The sequence below is a fragment of the Chrysemys picta genome, chromosome 4, assembly GCF_011386835.1.
Source record: "Chrysemys picta bellii isolate R12L10 chromosome 4, ASM1138683v2, whole genome shotgun sequence".
Lineage (NCBI taxonomy): Eukaryota > Metazoa > Chordata > Testudines > Emydidae > Chrysemys > Chrysemys picta.
Window position 1 is genome coordinate 59,684,836 of NC_088794.1, and position 25,552 is coordinate 59,710,387.

The 25,552-nt window shown below is 49.1% G+C and overlaps 1 protein-coding gene and 1 long non-coding RNA gene across 7 annotated transcripts in view; one reads left to right on the plus strand and one right to left on the minus strand.

Moving 5' to 3' along the window:
* TBC1D22B (TBC1 domain family member 22B) overlaps nt 1-20,537 on the plus strand; it is a 94,662-nt gene extending 74,125 nt beyond the window's left edge. Inside the window, exons 14-16 of one of the 6 annotated variants that reach the window (XR_010601008.1) lie at nt 18,300-18,501; nt 18,616-19,201; nt 20,249-20,537. The gene's annotated coding sequence lies outside the window, so the exon portion shown is untranslated. Of the gene's footprint in view, nt 1-18,299; nt 19,202-20,248 lie in introns of all 6 variants that reach the window. The other 5 variants (XR_010601007.1, XR_010601009.1, XR_010601010.1 and 2 more) reach the window with 5 other exon arrangements.
* Nucleotides 2,922-25,552, minus strand: part of LOC112060423 (uncharacterized) — a 31,839-nt gene continuing 9,208 nt past the window's right edge. Inside the window, exon 2 of the long non-coding RNA XR_010601016.1 lies at nt 2,922-25,330. This is a non-coding gene — a long non-coding RNA (uncharacterized LOC112060423). The remainder of the gene's footprint in view (nt 25,331-25,552) is intronic.

Sequence of the window (25,552 nt, forward strand, 5' to 3'; positions counted from 1 at the left end):
AAGTACCTGCCTCCTGAGGGGCTGGCGGGTGGGGCTAATGTCTGTAAACCACGTAGAGCCTGTCAAATAGACAGGCCTGAAGAGATGCAGTGTTGTTGCTGTTATCTTAGTGCTAGTGACTCTGGTTTGAAGACAGCTAGCTGCCCACAGCTGGTCCTGCGGCATTTGAATATAGTCTGTGATGGGCACGTCCAGCTTGTTTTCTCGTCTGAGCACACACTTGGCCCCTGTGCAGACAGCGGGTGCCAGTGACTGATGCCTCTTTGGAGCCGCTCTGGCACTCATTGGCAACCCAGACGGTCTCGCGTTCCCTCTCCCCACAGCATGGGGCCTGATCCTGAGAGGTGCTGGAGTCTCCCCAGCTTCCACTGATGTCAGGTTTCTGAGTGGGGGCTGCAAGCCTGGGTGGTGGGGCTCATTCTTCTCCCCTGTGGCACAGAGCCAGGTCTGGGAAGGGGGACAGATCACTGGCACCCTGGTTTTTCCTCCTTAGCCCAGACCCAGGTGCTGTCTTGTGAGTGTTGCATTTATTCACTCCCACGTACTCTGTTCAGTTGGCGAGACACAGTGAGGGAGGTGCTAGCTTTTATTGGACACAAGCTTTCGAGCCCCCCGGAGCTCTTCTTCGGGTCTCAGCTGACGTCAGCGGTAACACAACGCACCTCTAAAATGCATGTCCCTGGGACGTCTAGGTGATGTATGATGCACAGTGGGTGCATTTTCTCAGCATACAGGCCGGTACATACCCTGAGTCTCTTACCCACTCGCCTGCTTAGTTGTCTCCCAGGAACACTGTGAGTCCATGCACCAGCTGCTCTCAGGGTCTCTCAAGCAGGCAGGCCTTGCACCCGACAGGGACAGCCGGTGACGCTGCAGGGGAACCAGCAGGCAGGCCTTGTCCCCAGATTCTCTCTTGCAGCCATCTTGAGGGTTGGGTGAGGGAGCAGATACCTGGTGCATGTCACACAGGCTCTGCTGGAGGGTACATTTCCAGACCTTTAAATTGTGGTTTAAAGAAACCCAGCTGTGGAATTATGATTATCATTGTTTTCTTTCTTGCCAAAGTAGCATCTCAGGCCTCTGAGCCAAGTGTTTTGAACACACTGCCTGCAATTCCTGGTGTATATGCTGGGGAAAATACCCGCCACTTTGAGCCATTCACTAGAGGTCACGGGTGTCAGCAGGTCAGTTACATAACTCAGGTACGGCTCCCACAGCCAGGCAGGACAGAGGCAAAGGTGGGGTCAGGGAGGAATCTGTGTGGGGCCTGGAGAGACTCAGGGATAGGATGGGGACTGTGAGAAACCATGGGCCAGCATTTGAACTGAGGTCAGGGATTGCTTGGGTGGCGGGGGAGAGGGATGCAGGGGCCCAGTGCAGCATTGAGGTGCCATGCCATAGGTGGGTCAGCAAAGGAAAGTTTCAGGGAGCTGTAGGTGTCTCAACGGAGCTGCCAACAGCATCAATGAGAGAGGAGCTTGGGCAGGCGGGTCTGTGGTGAGTTGGTGAAATGTAGCGGGTGGCTCCCCAGGGCTCAGTTTCTGCAGGAGCGTGTCTAGGAAATGAGCTGCCGGGCCAGACGCTGCTTCCAGGGAAAGCCCGGTGGCTCCCCACATGCGACACCCTCCATGGGGCCTAGAGGGGTGGGCTGCTCCCCTGAGCAGGGCCTGGTCCTTGGGAAGCTGTGGCAGTACCCAGCCCCTCCAGCACTGCAGCGCCGCTGAGTGCCAGCAGGAAAGGGCTGGGTGCTGCGGGAGCCAAAGCCAGGCAATTCTTCCAGAAAGAGACAAGCTGAGAAAATGACCATTAGCACTGATTAGCGCCCCCCCACGCACAGGCCGTCCCTGCCTGGCTGCGCCGCAGCTTACGCCCGGACCCAAGGCCAGTCTTACAGTCACTGCCTCTGAGTCGGGCTGCGTTAAGCTCCCAGTAACAGCGCATACCGAGCGCCCGGTCACCGCGAATGAAGTGTGACGGAGCCGAGCTGGGGCTGCCACCCGGAGTTCCCAAGCAGCCACACACGCGTTCCCGGGCCGGGGGCTGCTGCTGTGTCTTCAATCCCCTTCCAGCCCTACATGTCTATGATTCTGTGCTCTTGGTTAACCCTGGTGCCCAGCCTGGTGCCCAGCCTTAATCCAGGGTTATTATAATCTGCCTGCCTAAAGTCTCCCCTTTGTAGTTTCCACTGAATGTGGCCTCCTCCTTCCTAAACTGGTGTGCAGTGTTCCCATGTGCCCGGCAGAGCAATTTCCTGTGTTTCACCGGCTCAGCTGCATTCAAGTTTGTTGGAACTCACCTCATTCTTTCGGATACTTCTGATGCTACGAAAGAGTGACGCCCCTTTTTGATTCCAGCAGCTAGTCAAATGTTGGGACCCTGGAGATGAAAGAAGAAAGTGATGGAGTCTGTTATTTTCTTTGAGGCAATCTCGTTTGCTTACAAAGAATGTACTAAGGCCTGCTCCTCTGAATACAGGAGGGACAAAAACCAAAAGCCTACAGCCCCAAGCCTCTTTAGCCAGCAGAATCAAAAGCTCTCTCTCTAGCTTCTTCCAGCATCACACTGAGCTCTGCTCACAGGCTACTGGTTGGCTTTCTTGCTTTTGTCTCTGGCTCTCTCTCTGTTCTCAGTTTCTGTGTGTTACACACACACACACACACACACACACACACACACACACACACACGCTCCTGGGCACAGTCATACACACCTTTTGTTTTACGCAGTGGAGGCAAAAGGGGCTATGCTTACAGTTATGTTAATTGAAGGCTGAGTTCACACCTATCAATCTCAATGGGGTTTTAATTCAAACCATAACGAAGTTGCACCCAGCTCATAACAATTTATATCCCTGAGCATCAAGGGTGTTGGGAAGCCCTAGGAGTGGAAGCACTTGTCAAAGTTAGACTCAGGACTCATAGTTTGTTAGACCACTCTGTTTTATTAGCACAGCGCTCTGCTAATACATTCAGATACTGTGAGCCCCCATGCAAGATTCAAACAGTCTTATTTATACAGATAAAAGGGTGCGAACTAAACAAAGGGACAGAGAGAGCAAAATTGTAAAATTTGCATAGGGCACAATATTCATATCCTGCTTCCTTATTAACTCTTATCGATCTAAGGCTAATGCTTCACCAATTGCCCTTAAGTGGGGCAATTCATTAAGCAGTTAATGACTGCTTTCCTGCCCCCTGGCTTGAAGCATTTCTCATTTCTACTTAAAGGTACATACAGCATTCTTTAATTCATTCTATTTCTTTAATATAATTCATTTCACTTTCACAATCCCTCCTTTTGGTCAAGCTTACGCAAAGACCAACCATTACTGGGTTCCACATATTAATCGTTCTTTATCTCTTCGTTCATCAGTGATATTTCGAAATCATCATATTAGCACTCTGTTTTGGGGCAGTCACTTGGGTGGCATACCTTACACAATTCTGGATACAACAGGAGATTTGCTGAAAACATACAAAAATCATTAAGATTTCAAACAGGATAGTCAGGGCTCCCTGAAACAACCAGTTTCCTATGCCAGAGAAATTGAACAGGTTACTTAGCTACTTCCATAAAGAACTCGGCTCTTCATGGGGAAGATATGCGATTTGTTCTAAGTGACTAGTGCGATCTATTACCTCATTGGTGTCATCAGGTATGAACACACAACAATTCTTTTCCAGTGAGAGCACAGGTCCCTCCTTTGGCCGCCAGCACAATGTCCAATGCCTGACGGTTTTGGAGGGCCATCTGTCAGATCGCCCGTTTCTTTGGCCAGGGATTTTTAAACTCTCTCCGATTTCATTTGCCATTATTTCAACTACTGCTTGTAACCTCAGGAGCCTTTTTGCATGGTGTTGAAAGATTGTATTGTTTTCACTAAGGTTACTGTAGGGGGAACATGAAATTGATTTTTTTCTGTTTGATCCTCAGGTCAAGAAAAATACATATCCCCATACCCAGCCCGCCACTTTTTAGTTTTATTCGAATAATCCCATACACCATTGGCCACAATATGCTGAAGGCAACAGCTTTTTCCCAGATCCAGCCCTGTTCATTACACACTCAACACCAATGACCTTTTCCCTCCACCACACTTATCCATTTAGATACATTTATTCCCACTGTTTCCCAAGTGTCATTATTGTTCCATGTTTTGTTAAATGAACAAGGTCCTCCAGTGAGGTCTGGGGAATTGAGTGGGATTGCCAGGACAGGAACACCAGCTTGAGAGTGGGCTGGGATGTGGCTGCAGATCCAGCAATTAGAAATATTAAGGGTCTGAGCTATCCACACTTGCTGCTGGATAAAAGAATTGTCATTGTGGACTCCCCAGACCTTAAGACACCAGCAGCCGAGGAACAGGCGCCACCAGAGGCTCATGTTGGAGGCAAGGCCCTTCTGGTTCTGACAACCTCAACTGAGGGAACCGCAATCACAGTTTTACATCCACCAGGCAGCAGGTGCTAGGCTCACTACTGCTTCTTTTTGAGCCTTGCTTTAGGTCCTCGTCTGCTTCTGGCAACCCTTACGAGCGCGTAGATGGTAAGGTATTGCAGGCTGTTCCTCTACGTCTTCTTCCGGAGTCAAAATTAACTCTGCGTGGTCCTGACGTGGTGGTTGGTTTGCTGGAGGTGGTGCCTTCTTACACTGCAAAACATGTATCCACGCTGTAATGCTAGACAGTTTAAAAGCCATCTGGATAGTAAGCAGTACCTGATAATTCTTTAAGTCTCTTTACTTCTTTTTCTTTGACTCTGGCTATAACAATGGCCTTCACACCTTATCTTTTTCTGATGCATACATTCCTCATTCACACAAACAGATTGAGAATACAAACAGTAGTATTTTATATCACGCAAAAAGGCACTGCAAATTAAAATCTTGCTAAGTTTTACAATCAATAACCAAGACAATTTACATTGAGACCCAGGCCTTTAATGTTCCTCTAATCTACTTAACATAGACACAATAGAGAATCCTGTCTCTTACTTACTAAACCTTAAACAAAGAAATGTATATTTAACTAGAGTGCCTACTTTGTAGTACATATAGGAAACCATAGTAGACATTATAACTCCTTCTAAAACAAAAGGGTGACCATAATCAGTCATAAGGATTGTTCTGGTCGGTCATTCCTTTCTGCTATTCAAAAAGGGTGGCTGACAGGATGAAATCAAATCATACATTAATTCTTATCCTGCTCCTACATATCCCACTTTTGACGCTAAGATTATTAATCGCCAGTGTCACTTCTTATTTAGTCCACGTAATAGAAAATACTGGGAGGTGATTTGGGCCTGTGGCTCTAGCTTTGCATACATTTGTTTTATCCAACAGCACATTTCAAACATTAAATTTGATTAAATTAAACACACACAATTTTAAACCAAAAACAATTAAGGTTAGTAACATTAGTATGCCAGTAGTTGTGGAAGACCATTCAGAAAATATGTTATACCAATGGTAAGCTGTTATGTCTTTCTGCAATGGCAATTCTTAACATGTTCCCATTTGCGTGTATAATATGAATGGGTTGGTTTCCCACATTGCCCTTTTGTTTGTTTTAGGAATTATGTTACCTTTTTACCTTTTGTAAACACAGTACTTACATTACATTTACATTTGTCTATTGGAAGGTTGCTAACACTTCCAGTCTTTTAAAACACTTTTCCCCAAGAATTAACACATACACATAGCCCATTATACAGTACTTTGGTCTCATTATTCATTTTATCCCACATACAGGATCCTAGTGAGATGTCTTTACTACAGGGCTTTGGAGCAACAGGCATGGATAAGCATACCCACTTTTATTTGTTTCTTATTAGGTTGTCCTGTAGCTGATATTAGCTTTTTCTGAAAGACAAAAACAACATTTTTCTACCCCTTTTGGGGTGGCATTCATTATTGCTTAAAATATTCCTTTCTTTTACAAATACCCTTGCTGATTGCAGGCAAAACAAGAGGAATTACCTCCATATTTTCCTGTGTTTTTGTTCTATAGGCAGGCCAGGTTTCAATGGCTTCTATCTTTTAAGAGTTATGGGGAAATTATCCCACTGTTCAGTCATTAACTCCATGAGCTGGTGTACCTCAGTTTTCCCTTTACAGCAGACCAAGTTTACAATGTCTTTCCTGCTGTGTTAAGCTTTAAGTTTGTTCACAGGTAACAGCTGAAAAGCATCATTACCATAAAGGATTTTTTTTCCAAAATCATACACACTATACATTGTTACAGGGGTACTTATTAACATTAAATTTATTTTAATTAAAGGTATCTTGTTATACGTGCCTTTTATTTAGATAATTTGTTTGCTGACCAGGTATGTTCTTTATCTGCAACTTCTTTGTGCTGGCAGTTCTCTCACTTCCTTTATCAGTTAGATAATTTGCATCAACACTGGCTTGGCTTTTGGATTCAAAACCATTAGCAGAGCTCAGAGACTCTGTCTTAAAAGGAACACAATTAACTTTTACCAGAGTTTTGATTACTTTTAACTCTTGCTTCCAAAACACAAACAGATCTGAAAAAGAAAACACAATCTATTGTGGCTCCTTTGGAGCCCTAATAGGATTTTAATTAAGTAGCATGTTTCGTTTGCATTTCTTTTACCCCCTCTATAATATACACTGCACACGTCTGCACATTCCTTCTATACTTTAGCTTTTAAAACATTAGCCATATTAATTTTTACATAAGGTGTAACTGTTTCTTTTGTTCTTAGAGTTTTATGTACCCTTATCAAAGTGACAGTCTGATTACACAGAGCCATTTTAAGGCTCAGTGTTTCTAACATTGCTTCTTTTTGTTTTGTACACCTCACCCCTGCTGTTGCTTCAGAGGGGCACTGTCTTTATTCTTTTACTACAGCTTTCATCTGCTATTTTGTTACAAAAACAAACAAAAAGAATCCAGAATTTCTCCCTGGTCTTTTGATTTTGACTGTCCTGCTGCAGTTATGACTTGGTCTTTATTTGAAAACATTTAAATTTTGTAAAGAATCAAGTTACCCCTTAAGGGTTAACTACCAAATCCCAAAGCCAACCAACACTGATTACCTGTGCTGGCAAAAAGGTCTGTCAGTTTTGCAACTTTGAATTAAAGAGTCAAATGGATTTTAGTGGCATTATAAACAAAACAAAACCAATTTATCTTAAACCTACAAAGCAGGAGTTTTACAAACCTCACATATTTCCACAGACAGATGGATACATACACATTTTCTTTTCCTTAACATCCCTTTTACTCTGCTTTGTTTTTACATAGCTGTACATAGATTACATTACCTTTATACATGTGGGGCAGTTAAATTCCAATAGAAAACCCCCTATGTTCTTTTAGCAAATCTGACTAAATTGTTTATAGTCAAATGATTTGAATTAGATAGTCTCTTTACCTGGATTATTTACAGACATTCTTTTGGAAAAGGGCCCATTTTTCCTTTAGAATGGCTGCAAAGAAACTAAGAATTATTTTAACAAGGTTCTTAACATTTTTTTACAAGGTTGAACTGCTTAATTCTCTCCAGCCTCTGTAGAGTTAACTTTTCACTCTTTCCTTAAATCACTTGTTTATTTCCCAAAATGACACCTTTATCAACTCAGATTTCACCATTTTAAGTATTGTTCCAGGGGTTCATACTTGCACTTACTCCTGACACTATGCCCTTAGGGCTTCCAACCTGTTTTTTTTTTTTTTTTTTTTTAGTTTCTTTATCTGTTGCTTGCCTGCTTGTCTGGGCCCAATCCTGCTTTTTCCAATGAACCATTTTTGTGAGTGATATTGTGGTCATTTCACAATTTTGAAAGAAATGCCCAAGGAAAGGGACCAGGAAGGGTGGGGGCTACTTGAGGAGCCCACCCTCCTTAAAGAATCAGTTTCTGAGGCAGACAATGAAGGGGAACAAAACATGGGGCTTTTTATCCTTTTTACAATGAGATGGGAGTATGGAGGGAGTTGGGATCGATCCAGGGTTGTTTTTTGTCAGAGAACAGGGTGAAGGGGAGCGCTCAGTCTGGTGGTGGGAGAGGAGGCTTTTAATAAAGCTTTTAACTTATTATTTGAATATTTGAGAGAGGCGAGTTTTGATTTTGTCCACCTACGATTTGCCTCTTCCCACCACTGCATGAAACAATTAACCTCTCCTTTAGCCAATTTAGTTTTAGGCTGGCCGAGTTTGTTTTTTAAGATGTCCACTCGGTCCTTGTTCCGGGGTTTTAACAGTGGCCACTGAGTTTTGGGATCTCCCTGAGTTAGCCTAGACCATTTTTCCAGAAATTTACAGGAGTCCGGACCCTTCCTAAAACTGAGCTGGCGTTCCTTTAGGGAACTGTCCCGACTTAGACGTCTGGTTACCAATACAGGAGGACTTTACACACACCAATCACACAAGAAGGAAATTCAGGTTCGTCAGAGCGATGCCCGGTGCAACACACAAAAGGAGCCCACAGGCTACTGCCTCAATCGCCCTTGCTTTCACACCAAGGATTTTACCCAAGGTGCAGTGCGGCTGCGATTGTGCAGATTTTACTCAGACCGTGGGGACAGGAACCCCTTGGTTGGCCGATCCCTGGACGGAGATGGCACCCAGTCTCAAACACTCCACAGGAGGACAGATAGACACAGAGACAGGACAGTCCTCAGTCCGGACAAAACACAGAAATAATTACCTGACCAGATTCCTGATGTCAGATCCCGGGATCCCTACCAGAACAGAGTGGGAACCAACAGGTTCGATGGCGTAGACCTCACTGTGGTCATGCGCCCTTCCGTTCAGGAGGAGGACCGCTTGGGCCAAATGCCCAGGTGCCGGCTGCCACGGTCATCCTACAAAAATGGTCAAGAATCACACGGCCCCAGTGAAGATGGTTGCCATCTCGGTGGAACCTCCAAATTGTCAAAGTTAGACTCAGGACTCATAGTTTGTTAGACCACTCTGTTTTATTAGCACAGCGCTCTGCTAATACATTCAGATACTGTGAGCCCCCATGCAAGATTCAAACAGTCTTATTTATACAGATAAAAGGGTGCGAACTAAACAAAGGGACAGAGAGAGCAAAATTGTAAAATTTGCATAGGGCACAATATGCATATCCTGCTTCCTTATTAACTCTTATCGATCTAAGGCTAATGCTTCACCAATTGCCCTTAAGTGGGGCAATTCATTAAGCAGTTAATGACTGCTTTCCTGCCCCCTGGCTTGCAGCATTTCTCATTTCTACTTAAAGGTACATACAGCATTCTTTAATTCATTCTATTTCTTTAATATAATTCATTTCACTTTCACACACTCTAGGAGGACAAACTATTATCAGAGAGATGCAACAGAGGGTCCTGTGGCACCTTTGAGACTAACAGAAGTATTGGGAGCATAAGCATAACTTCTGTTAGTCTTAAAGGTGCCACAGGACCCTCTGTTGCTTTTCACAGATTCAGACTAACACTGCTACCCCTCTGATACTTATCAGAGAGATGAGACTCTGTAATCTACAGTATCCTCAAACACTGATGGGCTTTCCCCTCCTGCTCTCACTGAAGGAATTCCACTCTCTCTCTCTCTCACTCGTCCCTTCTATGTCCAAGCTCTGTAGGTTGCAGTTTTGTCGTGTTTTGCTGTCTGAAGTGATCCTTGCCCGAGTTGTCATGGAAACTGGCTTGTTTGCTTTGCTACTCTGGAAGGAAAGCTTAACTAACTCTGACACTCCGGCTGGAGGAGGAATTTCTCTGCCCTCATTGGGGGGGGGGGGGAAGGCTGCAAAAGCAAGCCGCTAACAACCCGAGTTGGCCATGCAGCGGGAATAAGTGATTTCATTGTGTTCATCTTCATCAGCTGATTAGCCTCATTCACAAGGCCGGGGTGGAGAAGCCCAGGGCACCGAGTGAGAGCGAAGCACCAAACTCATTGGCACAGAGGATCTCACCAGCACCTGCTGCAGCATCATCCGTCCGCCCCTTGCCCCCATCAGCCTATGACTGAACAGCCCCATCTCCATAAGTCCAGGAATGGGCGAAGGAGCAGGGATCTGTGCCCAGCAAGGGAGGGATTCTCCAACACCCCTAGGTAGTTATACGGTCCCCATCAGCAGCGTAGCAGAACCTCTCCCAATCAGCAATGGATCTTTACCCTCCCAGTAGCCCTGGGAGGCAGGGATAGACTTTCCCCTGGCTGCAGATGGGGAACTGAGGCCCAGCTTGGGCTCAGTCACTTGCCCACCATCACACAGGACATTTGTAGCTGAGCTGGAAATCAAGCCCATGTCTCCTTAGCCCCAAGCTACTGTTCTCCCTACTGGACCACTGGTGGGTTCTGCCTCCGGGGCGGGAGTGGTGGTGTCCTGAAAGACCAGTCCCGGGATGGGGGGAACGTGAGATGTTGATTCATAGATTCTAAGGCCAGACGGAGCCATTGTGATCTCATCTGACCCATAGGCGTGGGAACTATGGGTGCAGGAGTTGCTGCAGCACCCCCAAGTTTTATGCAGGGCTCCATTTCTGGCCCCCCACATGGGGTCCCATCTGCCAGCCGTGCTCCTGGGGCTCCCGTGCCCGGGGCTCCGCTGCCAGCCCTGTGCTTGGGGTCCCAGCTGCCGCCCCGCACCCGAGGCTCCACTGCTGGTCCTGCGCCCACCCCCAGTTGTGGCCCCAGCCTCGGCCCCTTTATCCCTGTCCAGGTCCCCACGTCCTGGAGACACAGCCCATCTCCTGGCCCCAGCTCGGGGGAGGGAGAGGGAAGGGGACACGACAGGGTAAGGGGGCTGGATTTCAGCACCCCCACTATGAAAAATGTTCCAGCGCCACTGCTCTGACCTTCTGTCTAGCACAGGCCAAAGACCCGCCCCCAAATAATTCCTAAAGCTGAGCTTTTAGCAAAGCAGCATCCACTCTCGATGTAACCATGGTCAGTGATGGAGAATCCACCACGGCCCTTGGTAAACTGTCCCGGTGGTTAATTACCCTCAGCGTTAAAATGTGATTACAGTCCGAAGCAAAGCAAATCTCACACTCCTACTCCCCACACACCCCGGCCCTTCAGGGCAGTATTCTCCGTCCACCCCTCAAAACACACATACAGTCCAAGTCTCCAGGGGTAACACTGAGCCATGTTTTACTCTGCCTTAGAAAGTAAATGTCAAGGGGATGCAGGGATTCGGGATTTTGGCTGGAGGAGAGAGGGCGCTGCCCTAAACAGGTGCAGGAACACTGGCTTTCCCCTTCCTTCCTTCCCGTCATGCTGCTCCCTTTTCCCACCCAACTCCCATTAACACCATGGTACCAGATCATAAGCCATGCACCTGATCACTTTGCCTGTCTGTTATAGCCCTTCCGTCTGCCTTTGTGGTTCTGGACTGCCCCCTACTTTGGGGCGGCGACTGTATCTGCTCTTGGGTTTGGCAAACACCCAGCACACCCGGGGTGCCACCATAATGCAAATAATCATTGGCTTGCAGGCTTACCGGGTTTGCCCCTGCAGACATAGGAACAGGGCATGCAAATTAAGTAGGAAATTGTGTGTGCAATTTTCTGCACGTGCTGATTCGGAAAATCAGGCCTTGAGGCCCTGGTGTATATCAGAGACAGCAATTGGCGAACATGTCCTTCCACTGGTGGGGAGTACTGCGGAGTTCTAGCGTAAGCGTAAGGAAACCATGGGACTTTGAGCCTCTTCTCCCACAATTCCCTTGGGCCCACACAAAGTATCCCACGAGACCATGCAAAACTACCCAGAATGCATCATGCCAGACCACAGTGTTGGGAATCAGGGATACACGCGGGCCCTGTGACACTCTGCCCCAATACCACAGCCAGTGTTAATCAGTGCAGCACCGCTCCTGGGTGAACACAGGGCGTAGCTCACAGCACTGACTCCACTGGAGTTAGGACAAGTGGTGTAATTCATTCCGTTGACATCACACCCACTGAGCTCGCTAAAGGACACTGGACCTTGGATTCTTTCTGCTGCGTTTCCACCCGGCTCTGTAAAAGGCAGCGAACGGTACTGACCTACCTACAGGGTCTTCCCCCCACCTTCGGAAAATGTTCTTACCGGGCCAGTTTAAAGAGAGGAGACAAGATGGTGGAGTGTTAGTTGTCAAGCATCATGCCGGGCAGTGAGTGATCAGTGGGGTGTCTCTGGTGGGCCCTACTCGGCGTATTCCCTGCTTGGATCCTCCATTGGATTCACGAACAGGTTAATCTTTGCAACATGTTGCAGCATCTGTCTCTCTCCCCCCTCATCTCTTCCCTAAGCAGCAGCAGCAGCCAGTCCTTGTGCTTCTGCAAAAAGGCATTTCTCATGCCAAAGAGCTTTTTGCAGCACGGATTTATTCCTGACAGCAAGCGGCACTTCTCTGGATCGCAGGCTGATGGGGACAGCACTGGGGCGAGACGTGTAAACCTGATCCTTCGCTCTCACCCGCAAGTCTCTGAGGCAGGTTGGAAAAGTTCAGCCCTGTACAGTCCCCTCCCTTCCCCGACTCCTTTCCTCTCCTAGCATCCAATGGGTGCCTGAAGGCATGTGGATGGAGAGAGTGGTTCTTCTGTGCAGGAAAATACCAGCTTGTCCTGATGAATGACGAGGAGACTTAGCAGAGAGACAGGGAATGGGACCACAACAACTTGTGGGGAAAAGCAGCAACCAGCAGCTCTCTCCCTGCAGCCCACCCACCTCTCAACGCCCTCTGGTCCCTCTGGCCTGCGAGTTTCCAGCGCAGCAGCTCCTAGGAGGTCACAAATCAGGCTGGGGGGGCCTATTCTTCCTCCCTATTATTTTGTTAGCCACATCCAACCCCCTGCTGCACCCCAAAAGGGGAGTGGAAGTTGCCGAATCTTGTCCACACTCAGGTATTGCCCTGGTTCAGTCACCCGCATAGCTGCCCCAGGACTGAGCCCTGTGTGCAGACAAAGGCAAGCTGGGTTTTGCCTTGATTGCAAGTAGGAGCAAGGCTCAGCGTGGCCTTGGCTACACTAAAGCCTGGCTTACACACGACAGTTGCACCAGTAGAATTCCCCTTGTCACGAGGGAGGCAGATGTGTGTCCCCACTTGTGTCTGCCACCTCAGGGACTTCCCCTTGTCAGAGCACCACCAGCCCAGGCTGCTGGTATTGGTGCAACGGCAGTGTGGATGCACATGGACACTGCCAAAGCTCTATCGCTACATAAAGTCCTCCCACTCCAATCCCATGCTGCACTGCTCCCTTCAGTAGTGACCGGTATGGTAACCTTTTTGACCTTTACTGCCCAGTGGCCAGAGTGACCGGAAGTTCTCCTGGTTTTTAAAGGGCCAGTGCATGCTCAGCTATCGCACTCGCCGTGTTGACAACACCGAGTGATACTGCTGAGTTGGGGTAGTCTCTAGCATCAGTAAGGCCTGAGTTTCCCCTCTCAAAATGCAGAGCAGCGCCTCTGCCTGGAGCAAACCGTCCAGACACCTTTTCCCACAGACCCCGCTCCTTCTGCATTTCTGAGTGGTAAGCGACGTCTCATTTCCAGACATCGGTGTGCTCCATTGTTGAATCCACTGCTAATAGAACAGCGCAGAAGCAAGTGATTGAAATACCAGCGGAGCCTGGAGTGGGGGAAGAGAAGAAAGCAAAATGCTAAGCCTGTTCCAGTTGCCCAAAGAAAGGATCTAGTTTAATCCTGAAGTGCAGCCACATAATAAAGTGCAGCACTGACGGGGGGAGGGGACACATGAACCGCTAACTGATAGAGGAACCAGCCCCTTCCATCTCCCTTCCCAGAGGTTGTGCCTATGGCCAAATATAACATAGAGAAATCTAGTGCAGCTGTAAGGAAACCCTAAGCCAGGCACATTTCGCCTTGAACCAGGACCAAACCAAAATCCAGGCTGGGGTCCTGCTACTGTATCATCTGTTCTCCGGGACAATCTTGAGCAAAGCCAGCCTGGTCTGTGGGTGACACAAACCCAACAGCTGCCCCTGGAAGTGTGGGGTTGTTTGATATGTCCGGTTGCTGAGCATTGAGTTTTGCCAAAAGCTTTTGGCTGAATTTCCGGACAGAGGCCGCAGATCTCCCATTCCTTTCGATGGGAAACCCCCAGTCGCCATCAAAAAATCTCAACCTTTATCTTTGGAAAGAAATCAGCCCCCCACCTCCAAACACCCACCCCCAGCTTGCAGCCAGCAAAAACTAGGTCTTCCTTTGGCTGAGCCCATCTCTGTTTCCTGCAAAGCTCTCTCTGCAACCCCAGCTGAACGGGAACACACATACCCTGCCCTGTGTGAAGACAATCGCGCCAGGAGCAACTGGGCTTTCCGTTCCCTTCTCTGAGCACCTAAGAACAGACGCACCAGATTACGAACCTGAAATTAAAGGAGGAACTCATAAAAGAAAGCCCAGATCCCACCCAGGAGCCCGGCTTTCCACAGCATTTAGAGCTTGCTGCATGCTTCCCTCTTTGTAATGTTCATCAGCCTCCTGGAGTTGTCCTGGATTTAAAGAGCTGCTGGCACTTCTTGGAAAGAGCGAGAAAACATCGCCTGCAGAACGGAATCAGCTTTCCTGAGCCCGGATTTGTATACTGTGAGTCTTTCTATTTCCCCTTCTCTAATTATCTCTAGTGATTCAGTGCCATAGATTTGCATGGTGATTTACAACCATATAAGAAGGCAGGTGCCTGTCTCAAAGAGTTTGCAATCTAAATATTCTCATGGCCATTTTCCTCCACTCCTGCTTCTCATTCCCAGATTAGAAACCCTCATCCACTCTTAAATGTTTCGCAACCAGAGTATACCCCCTTACTTTGTGGGGAGTAAAAGGAAACAGCTGTGTGACAGTAGGGAGCCCCGAGGGGGCTGCTGGCCTGAGCAGAGTCCAGTGTGGGATGGGATGCTAATGCATAAGCCTGAAGCCTGCCTCATCCCTGGCCCTCTGGATGTGGCAGGGCGGGAGCGTGCGTCACACTGGAGCCCTGGGAAATGTATCCAAAGAATGCATAAATGGTGACTTTGCCAACCACTTTTCCAACTGGGTTTGTCACCAGGTGGCTCTGCTATAGGGTTACCATATTTTGAGCCTCCAAAAGGAGGACACTCCACGGGGCCCCGCCCCCAGCCCCGCCCACACCCCGCCCCAACTCCGCCCCCTCCCCTGCTTCCCGCGAACATTTGATTTGCGGGAAGCCTGAAGCAGGTAAGGGGGGTGTGGGGGGAGGAGGCGCGGCCCAGTCTGGCCCCCCCAGCATTTCCAGCCTGGGTCGGCTCGGGCCCTGGGGTGCCGGCCCGGGGCCCAGCCCCCGGCCAAGCACCCCCGGCCCGCCCAGCACTGCCGGTCCCCGGCCCGGCCCCCGGGCCCCCGGCCGAGCACCCCCGGCCCGCCCAGCACTGCCGGTCCCCGGCCCAGCCCCCAGCACCGCACCGCCGGCCTGGCCCCCGAGCCCCTGGCCCGGCCCGGCCTGGCACCGCACCGCAGGCCCGGCCCCTGAGCCCCCGGCCCAGCCCCGCACCACCGGCCCGGCCCCCGAGCCCCCAGCTCGGCACCGCCGGCCCCGCATGTCCCGATTTTCCCGGACATGTCCGGCTTTTGGGGATTTCCCCCCGGACGGGGATTTGGAGCCCAAAAAGCCGGACATGTCCGGGAAAATCCGGACGTATGGTAACCCTACCCTGCTATTCGCTTTGTTCCCTGTAGGCATTAAAAGTCTCCCAGTGCTTTGGATTCCAGGTGCTCTATAAATAAACACAACGTAATCTAACGATCCCACGGCAAGTTCAGCTAGTGTGCCGGCTTGCCTCAGCTCCACTAACCCCAGGGCTGCCTCTTGTGCAGCCCAGAAGCAGCTGCATTTCGGGGGTGCTTTGTTTTGCCAGGCTGTAAAGCGCATCGGGATGGAAGATGCTCTAGAAAAGGAAGACTCCAGTAGACAGCTTGGACTGAGCCCACCACCTGGCATCACCAGAGCATATTCCAAACCAATGGCAAATAAACCTACAGGGCAGAAGTGAGGAGATAGATAAAACCTGTCGGAGGTCTCCCCTGAATTGGTGCCTACAGTGGACAAATGTGTGTTGCATCCATTAGAGAGCAACAGCCTACTAGTGCTACTGTCTAAAGGAATTACTCAAGGCCTGTGTTGTGTGGCTGAAGCTGCTAGATTCAAACTTGGCTGATGACCCATGCAGGGGATCGTTACAGTCGGTCCTGACCCTCTAGTTCCCTGCCATTGTCATCCTCCTGGCTGGTATTTTCCAGGAGTCCATCCTCTGGGAGCCGCATGAACCAGGGTATAATTCCTCTCCCTTGCCCCGTCACAAAGGGCTTGAACCTGATTGGTGCTGAGAACTGGCACCACCCAATGACCTCCGCAGGAACTGCAATTGCTCAGGATCTCCGGAGATCAAGCCGCGAGCCGGTAACGTTCTCCATAGCATAGGTCACGGTCACATATCTACATGAAAGTGGAGCTGTTCTGGCTTTAAAGCAAAAAGGGGACCAGAGGGAGCTTCACACGCTTCTCCCCAACCCTTGATTTGGGGCGGGAGAAATGGGATCAGATTCAAACACCTGGGCACAAACCAAACTAGATCAAAACCATAAGAGGGCTGATTTTCTTGGTCTGGTTCCGATACAGCCCAAGGGGGTAGAAATCCTGTACAATTTTGGTGCCCCTCCCCAATCTAATCCAGATACAGTCTCAAACTTCTCCCTAAAATCCCTCTGCCTGCTGGCCCTGCCCAAGGAAGCACTGCACGATCATGTAGCATGAAGGCCATGGGGCCATCCCTTCCAGACGCCTCACCGGCACTTTGACACAACCAGAGAAGAGGCCAGTCCCAGGAAATCTCCCCCACACTACCTGCGGGGAGAGGACTTTGGATGTTGAAGCTGGGCCACGTGGGTGCCCATGCAGCGCAAACAGGTGCAACGAGGCTTCTGCCTATGTCCCGCCCCCAGCGTCAAGTCCCAGGCTTTGATTTAAGAAGCCGAAGCCACAATGGCATAACCCCCCATCCCCAAAACAGACCAGAAAAGGTGCAACGTGGGACCCACCTACGTTCCCTGAACTAAGAGAGCCAGCCACCCGGCTAGTCCTTCTGGCAGTTTGCCAACTGTTTGTGGGCTGCTGATTGGCTCTCTCCCTCCTCCTTCGATGGCTTCTGCCATGGACACAATTGGAAATTGCCATGAGAGCCGAGCACGCCATGACGAGTGATAAATCACCCGGGCATTTCACAATGCAATTTAATCTCCCTTTAGGGCCTGAGAAAGCCGTTTGTATCCACGCCACGGTTGATGTGGGCTTTTGAGGGCACATGCCTAGGGTTAAAGGCCCCTTGTTTGCTTGTTTCATGTCTTCTGAACCTTCCTTTTCAGCCACGCCAGCCTGTAGCGTTTGGTAACAGTCACATGCAAAGCCCCGGCACACAGCACAGTTGCGTTTCTCTGTGGGCGCCTGTCAGAACATTCGCTGGGGCTACGTCGCTGCTTAGTGAAAGGTTATATTCGTCAATCAGCTCCACGGCTGGTCAGGAATAGAAAGGGACAGGGGCGGCGATCAGAGCTGAAAAAAGAAAGACAAGACGTGACCCGGGGGCATAGCATTGACCACCAGACCTCTGCCACACATCACCTTAACTCTAGGGTCTATGTGAGCAAAGTACGTGGGGACATGCAGAGCACTTGAGCTCACTGCATTCCAAAGCTCTCTGGTGATGAGAATATTTTCCCCAGCAAGTCTCCTGCTTTCTCCTCTCCTTAGGGAAAAGGCAGGCAGACGCTGTAGATCAATCCTACCGTGCACTGGCAGCTGAAATCCCAGAGAACACAGCCTGACTCACTTCTCTTCCTTTGCGAGCGCTTTCCCGTTCTCCCCCGCACGGCAGTCAGATATTTATCACAGAAGCACCTCCCTGCCCCAGCTGAGGTCAGGTCCCTCTCGGGCTGGATGATGTGCAAACCCAGAGAAGGAGAAAGAGATAGCCCTGGCCCTGAGGCGGGACCAAGGGTGGGAGAAAGAAAGCGTTGGTGTTGCCATTTGACAGATGGGAAACTGAGGTGCCAACAGCTGAAGGCCCAGCCTTTCAAATGTGAATTTGGGTCCCCAACTTGAGATGTCTTCAAGGGCTCTGATTGTCGCTGGAAAGACCCATTACATCCTGCAGCATTTCCCTCTCCTTGTCCTGCTGGGACTTCCGGGCCTTTCTCCTGTCCTCTCTGTCGTTCTCCACGCTTTTGGTCATGTTGGCCGTCCAGGCCCTTTGTTCCCAGTCTGATGCAGCAGTGGCTTGCAGGATCTCACAGAACATGTTCTCCCTCGTCCTTTCTCCTCTTCCTTAGGGTCAGGTGCTGTGCGGGCATGGAGGGGGCAACCCTTAAGGTCATCACACCAGAGGATGCTGATAAAGACAGATGTGCTGTTGGATTGACAGTCACAATGGAAAGGGAAAGAAAAGTTTCAAAGCTACCTTCCCTTTTTCCCATGAACACTTTTAATTGACACTTCATCTTTGGACAGCACTGTTCGCCAGCCCCAGCCATGGTGAGTATGGCCCGAAGAGAATTTTCTGTTGCCCGAAGCGATAAAATTTCGGTCCCTGTTACTCAGGTACGACCGTAGGGCACTGGCACTTAATCCTAGCACTATTTTCCGCAGGTGGAAGTGATTTTAGCTGATCTCTCACTCCTGAGGGTCACAAAGGCACAGACAGTACAGCTGCTACTGGGGTCCTGAAGCCACCTGGGCCTGTAGGCCATCAGCCTGTTTGCTGCAATGGATGGTGCAAGCCCAACTCATCGCAGAGTGGCACGGGAACGTGCCCTACCACAGTGGAGAAATAAGGTCCTTAGAAACCTTCAGGAGAGGATTGCAGAGCATCTCCATGAAAGTGTCATCAAGGTCCCTCAGCAGGATAAAAGGGCCATTCCTGTGTACATAAACAAAGTGCTCCCAAGCCACCCCCCGCCTAACCCAACAGGGGAATGAAAAGCAGGTGCCAGCTCTACTTCTGTTTGTTGTATCTCTGTCTCTGCTCCTATGAGTACAATGAACAGTCGATACCTTTGTCTTGTTAACTGGGGAGATGGGCTGGGTGCCATCTTTGAATGTCAACACTGTAAGGAAAAATGCATCCACATACATCGGAGTTGCCTTGACCTTCCTCCTAGGCTCACCCGTCCTCGCCTGGTGGGACTGGCTAGACTGCGGCGGAGGCTCAAACAGGTCCCAGCTCGCAGCACGGGTGAGCTAGAGTCCCCTGCCACGTCTCCCCACATCTCCTCCCTGTTCACCGCAGCAGCTCTGTAGTTCAGCACCAAATCTTCTCCCCACGGGCCCAGGCGATCCAATACTTCCTGTCTACTCCAGGCAGGGGCACGTCTAGTGTGTGGAGCTGGCAGGTCGGTTGGGCAATTGCACACAACAAGGGTGAACTCACCAGCAAAAGGCATTTCAAAAACATGTGGGGGGCTTTAGAGAGGGGAGGGGGCTTCCGGTCTCTGTGACTCCTGGGCTCTGTGGAGTTTTAAACTGTGACCAGAGCAGATGCTGTCGCAGGGAATGTGGAACAGCTGCTGGAGGACTGTTAGAGTAAATGCAGGTCGTGCAATGTCTACACTTGCACTGAGTCAACGTCCGTATGCCGTTCGGGGAGGTGGTTTCACCACATTGCTGTCACAGGGCTCTGACACCAGCCAGAGACAAATTTGAATGTAGACACATGCACACATCGGGTAACACAAGGCAACTGACATTGACCTAACTTCGTAGTGTAGACCAGGCCAAAATGTTGCAACGCGTAATGGCATCCCATGAAAGCATCCCAACTCACCGCCATTCAGAGTCCCCGGGTTAACAGGGATCAATTTAATCCTTCCCCGCAGTACAGGGATGTAATTGTTGATCTATTAGAATTTTAATTGTACTGGGACAGCGCCAGACTGAAGAATGCAATTAACATGCCAGCCAGATCTGAAAGAAAGAAAGGGTCTTTGGGTTTTTCTTTCTGTTATCGCTACATCAGCCTGCACAATGGAGGGGAAGGAAGCTGCGTGAGATTACACGGCTTCTGAGGATGAGCGGAGAGGAATCAGTGTTAGAGAGCTCGTCACATTTGAATTCTCTGGCAAAGGGGCTGCTTCAGTTTCTTATGTTAACAAAAACCAAAGGCTCTGTGTATAAGTAGACATACAAAAGGCTGCTTATGGCACACCCAGTTCAGCATTACCCAATTGCCTTTGCACAGAGCAGATCTTCATTGTCTCTCTCTTTTTTTCCCCCTGCTACCCAGAAGGAAGCTAGACAATTTACAGCACCTGCAAATGCAGTGTCAGGACAGAGAAGTGACTGTTTGACACCCTCCTAACCCATCAACCTCCTGAGGGCTGGATGTGGAACAAAAACCTGGAATGAGGGACCCAAGAAGGAAAGGAGGGAGCACGGAACGACATGGAATTGATGACTTTATCCCGAGCAGGGTTGCTGATGGCGTCGATGTCCTGACTTAACTGTTTCGGAGAAGTCATTTACCATGGCAAAATAGAGGTGGATTTGGCCAGAAGGGGCCACTCGTGAGAGCTGATGTTGTTTAACAGGGTATTGTAACACTTCAGATTTAATGGCTGCTGCGATGCGGCATCTGTTCAGGGCTTATCCCAACAGCAGAAGAACTCTGAGCCTCCTGTACCCAAGCACAGGCCCCTGCCACTGCAGCGAGAATCTCTGCAGGCTCTCGGCCATACGGGGCCTGTGACACACAGCTGAGCAGATCTCATTCTGGCCAGTAGAGGGCAGGAATGCACATGCACAGTAGCCAGGACATGACACTATTGTGAGCTTTGGAACATGGACCTGCTCCCTGACAGGTGAGCTGAGTGACCCTCTCCTGTCGTAGAGAATACCAATATCTAACAATGCATTTCTAGCACACATGCTATAGAGCAGTGGTTCTCAACCTATTTACCATTGTGGGCCACATCCAATACTACCTGTCTGGCCCTGAGGATGTCACATGGGCTGCAGCTCTGTGCTGATTGGGCCGTAAGCGGTCCACAGGCTGCGGGTTGAGTCTCTCTGGCCCAATGGCTGTTCAAGTATTTTATACGCAGTGGAATGTTTCAACAGGACAGATGGAGAGCCCCACCCCAGAATACCCTATAGCCCAGTGACTGGGGCACTCACCAGGAATAGGAGAAACCTGCGTTCAAGTCTCGGCTCCAGAGCAGGGATTCAAACCGGTCTCTCCCATCCCAGTTGAGTGCCCTAGGCACTGGGCTATTGGGCACAACAGCGGCACCGCCTCCCCCTCTTCCCCTTGTGAACATTGCCCGAAAAATCAAAATATTAGTAACCATTTCAACACTGCCGATTTCGTTTCCCGCCATGACCGAAGCAATTCGCTGAACTCGCCACGAATTTGCAAAACGCCCCAAATCTGCCTTTGTTGTTGAAAAAAAACCGTATCAGCTGAAAAATGTCAGCCAGCTTTAGTTGTCATGCAACCAAACAAGCCAGGGGGTGAACCCGGGCTGGGTGAAGGCTTCAACGGGACATTCCAAATGTTCCATCTCAAGAAGCTGCATTTTCTTACCCGGAACGAACCTCTCCCCATCCCCAATGCCCCATCCTGGGCTGTAATCACACAAGTGTTTCTAAGCCATTCCTTGCAGTGGCGTGGGTTCACCAGTACCAATGGGATATTGACCATTTTCAATGTCCCTTTGAAGCATTGTGTGTATAAAGCAGAGAGGGGCTCAGGCATAGATCCTCAAGCATAGTTTGGTGCCTAAGTCTCACTGAAACCAATAGATCTTTGACACTCTGGACATCAGTCTGCAAGGCAGACCAGAAACAGGAAATGACAACAGAGAGAAAACAGAAAGGGGGGTGGGGGGAGAGATTCCAAAGATGGTGGCAACTTTGCCAGGCATGGATTGAGAGGTCCCAGCGGAAGTGCCTAATCCGTTATAACTGGCACTCAACCAGAAAAGGACTGGGGACCGCTGACCTAGAGAGAACGAAGAGAGAGAGCTAAATTCTCTTGTTTACACTGGTGCAGTCCCACTGACTTCAGTGGAGTTTCAGCAATGTAAGCGGAGGAGAATTTAGTCCGTGGGAGCTCCGATTGTCACAGGTGCTGAGTTCCCACAACTCCAGCTGCTGTCAAGGGGAGCTGTGGTGCCTCAGTACCTCTTCTAGTCATGCCTGGGGGGTCTGAGCCTCTTTATAGATCAGACGCTGGTTCAAATCCATTATCTGATCTGCTTTTAATGGATCAGGAGTCCCAGGCCCTGGTTTCTGTTCCCAGCTCAGCCACTGGCCTGATGCATGACTTTGGGCAAGTCACCTGACCTCTCCATGCCTCAGTTTCCCACCCTTTATCTGTCTTTGAGCGGCAGTTCTTTGGGGCTGGGACTGCCTCTCGCTATGGGTGTGTGTAGCGTCAGCACAATGGGACCCTATTCCTGGTCGGGGCTTCAAGGTGCTATTGTATAAGACGTATAATAAATAATAATAATTTAAAAATATTCCCACCTCCCCATCTTTTATTTTTCTAAAGACATACTCCAAGAGGCTCTTAGTGAAATTGAATAACAAGAGAGTAACTTTCAGGGTTGGTCCTTGATCCTGAACGAAGCCGTTATGGAATTAACATGGGAAATTGTATTACTCCTTTCTCGTCCCGCAATCATTACAATAAATAGCTCGCTAAATGCAACCATATTTGCAACCCTCTTCTGCAGATAAGATCAGGACTTTATTAAAGCATTAAGCCTGAAAGGCTGTAATAACGGAGACCTAAATGATTCCTGCCATTAAAAGGAAATGGGCTGAGATAAATCTTTGGAGGAAAAATAGGAGTGGGGGTGGGGGCAAGAGATGCTATTGAAAGGAAACCCAAGAATGTTCCTTTTTTAGATGATAAGCCACATTTTATCCCAAGAGACGGGCGTAAAATGCTACCACCCAAAAATATCATCTGTCTGCTAGAAAATGCTGCCTCGCCAGAGGGAGCATGGTGGGTGCCCACAAAGCATGTTACTGCTCACCCCCAGCCAGAAGCCCCCAGATACACTAAGGCAGTGAGAATCGCTCTTTGGTGGCATTAGCCTTAAAGCCTGCAATGCTCTCTGAGAGGGCAGACCCCTGCCTATTGGGGCTCCAGCCAAGCACAGGGGTCTGCTAATATGGAGCTGATGGCAGGATCGGGGCCCCAGTGAAGGCACTCTGTGGCTTAGAGGTTTTTAAGGCCCAGCTTGACAAAGCCCTGGCTGGGATGATTGAGTTGGAGTTGGTCCTACCTTGAGCAGGGGGTGGGACTAGATGACCTCCTGAGGTCCCTTCCAGCCCTGATATTTTATGATTCTATGATGGTTGACAGTTCCGCTGGCAATCACTATAGGCACTGCCAGCCAATCAATTAGGGCTGGTCAAAAAAAAAAAAAACCCCAAACCCTGGGTATTTTTTCTATGAAAAATCTTGAGTGAAATGAAAAATGTTCGTTTCATTTGGAAATTTTTCCAGATTTTTCAACAAAAGGATTTGAACCATTTTTTATTATTTTGATTTTGATTCACATCACACAGAGAATTGAAATGGGAAAAGAGTTGGTGTAGGGGTTCCCCTCCGTTCTCTGCCGTCCCCTCCCCTTCATTTCTCCACTGGAGAGAAAGGAGCGTCACGCCCCCAGACTGGTTCTTAATTAGAATCAAACATTTTCATTTCAAATCCTTTGGTCAGAAAAAAAAAATCAGAAAATTTCAAACATGAAACTGTTTCACAAAACTGTTTGGCTTTGTCCAAAAGGCCATTTGTCCTCCCAAACCAGCTAGTATCCAGCACCCTTTTGATCTATCTTAGTGGCACATGTCAGCTGACAGCGGAGTACTCCACAGCTAACAGTCCTAGAGTCAGCTGGCCTGAAATAGAGATCATTCCCCAGAGCCCTCATCCCAATGGAAATGGGATCTCATGTATTTCACCCGCCCACACTAGACACATCAATCTTCCCACGCTGAAGGCTGAGGCTCCTTCAAATGAGAACACTTCACCCCATGTGGGGTGACCTCTATAAGAAGGTTAGGAGGAGCCACTAAATTAAAATACGCATTAGTTCGGAACGTACCATAACATCACATCCAGATATAGTCAGGCACTTTGTGCAATTTACTCTTTTCAGTCTCCTTTCCTTCTCCACCAGCAACACACAGTTAATCAACATTATAATGGGCACAAAGTCTCTGCCTGAGAGACGGCCAGGTAGTGGAGAGCTTTGATTAAAGGTCACAAATTCACGCCTGAGGTGACTGCTGATGTAATAAAGACTAAAAAAATACATTAAAATAATGTTAAAGGCCTGACTGCAGCCTGGGAAATTCAGTCCCCGTGCTCCATTGCATCCAGGTGCTGGTACTCAGGTGGCATGGGGGAGATGAAACGCATGGCATCGAGGCTGGCTTGCCTTCATGTTGCCCCAGAGCAAGTCTCATAGCGTGAATTTCGTTACCTAGAAGGGGCCTGCTCCAATGCTTTGCGTTGATGTCAGTGGACCTTGGACTCTAAGACCTTAGGCCCTGATTCAGCAAAATACTTAAGCACATGCTTAACTTTAAGCATGTGAAACATCCCATTGGCCTCGGTGGGACTGGCATCCTTCGTGTGGAGTACGCACTGATGTGGGAGAGTGCTAAAGACACATCTAGGAGGGAGGCACCCATCTCTCATTGACTTCCAATGAGAGTTGGGACCCAGCTGCCCTCTCTGCCTACGACAAATCTCCCCCCAGGTGCTTTGCTGAACTGGAGCCTTAATGAGGTTATTTCTCATCTCATGGAACAACCGGTGGAGGTGCCGCTAGAACTGGGATTACTGGGACTCACCCCTATGCATAACGATAGGGGGCCTGATCCAAAATCCACTGGAGTCACTATGACTCCATTGACTTCAATGAGCTTTGGATAAGGGCCAAGGGGCAGGGACGCTACCGAGGATGTAATAAAGTTATGACACACAGTAGTGCTACTCAGAGATTGGACTTTTCATTCTTAGCCCTGGTCACCTGACATGGGTAATAAAAAGTCACCAATCACATAACTGAGTTAATGAGTCTCCACTGATCCAATGGCTATCATTACCTCTTCTTTCTCTCGCTCTCCTCCTGCACTCTCAGGACCATCAGGGGTCCACCAATTTCCGCCTTTTATTTCAGCCTTGTGCTGGTCTGTGCCGGCTTCTGAGTGTCATGTTGATGGAGGTGGCGTCTTTCTTGATGGTTCTGCGTAATGTTTCTCTGGGCCGCCCTCTTTTTCCTCTCCCCAGGTGGTCTCCACATTATCACATGACATGAAAGTCAGTTTGGTGGCCTCCTTAAAGCTGCAAAGATCAGGTAGATAATGTTTTAAAAGGACCAAAAAGGACCATAGCTACTTTTCTTCTATGATGCTGTGGGCTATGACACTGCAAAGCCCCTTGATGTTATGGAAGCTGCTACAGAAATCAAATCATTATCTATCATGCGAGTAAGGACTAAAACCATTTAAAAAGTGCAGCTGCCGGTCTGACTCCTCGGCCAGACAATCAGCTCACACACCCTGG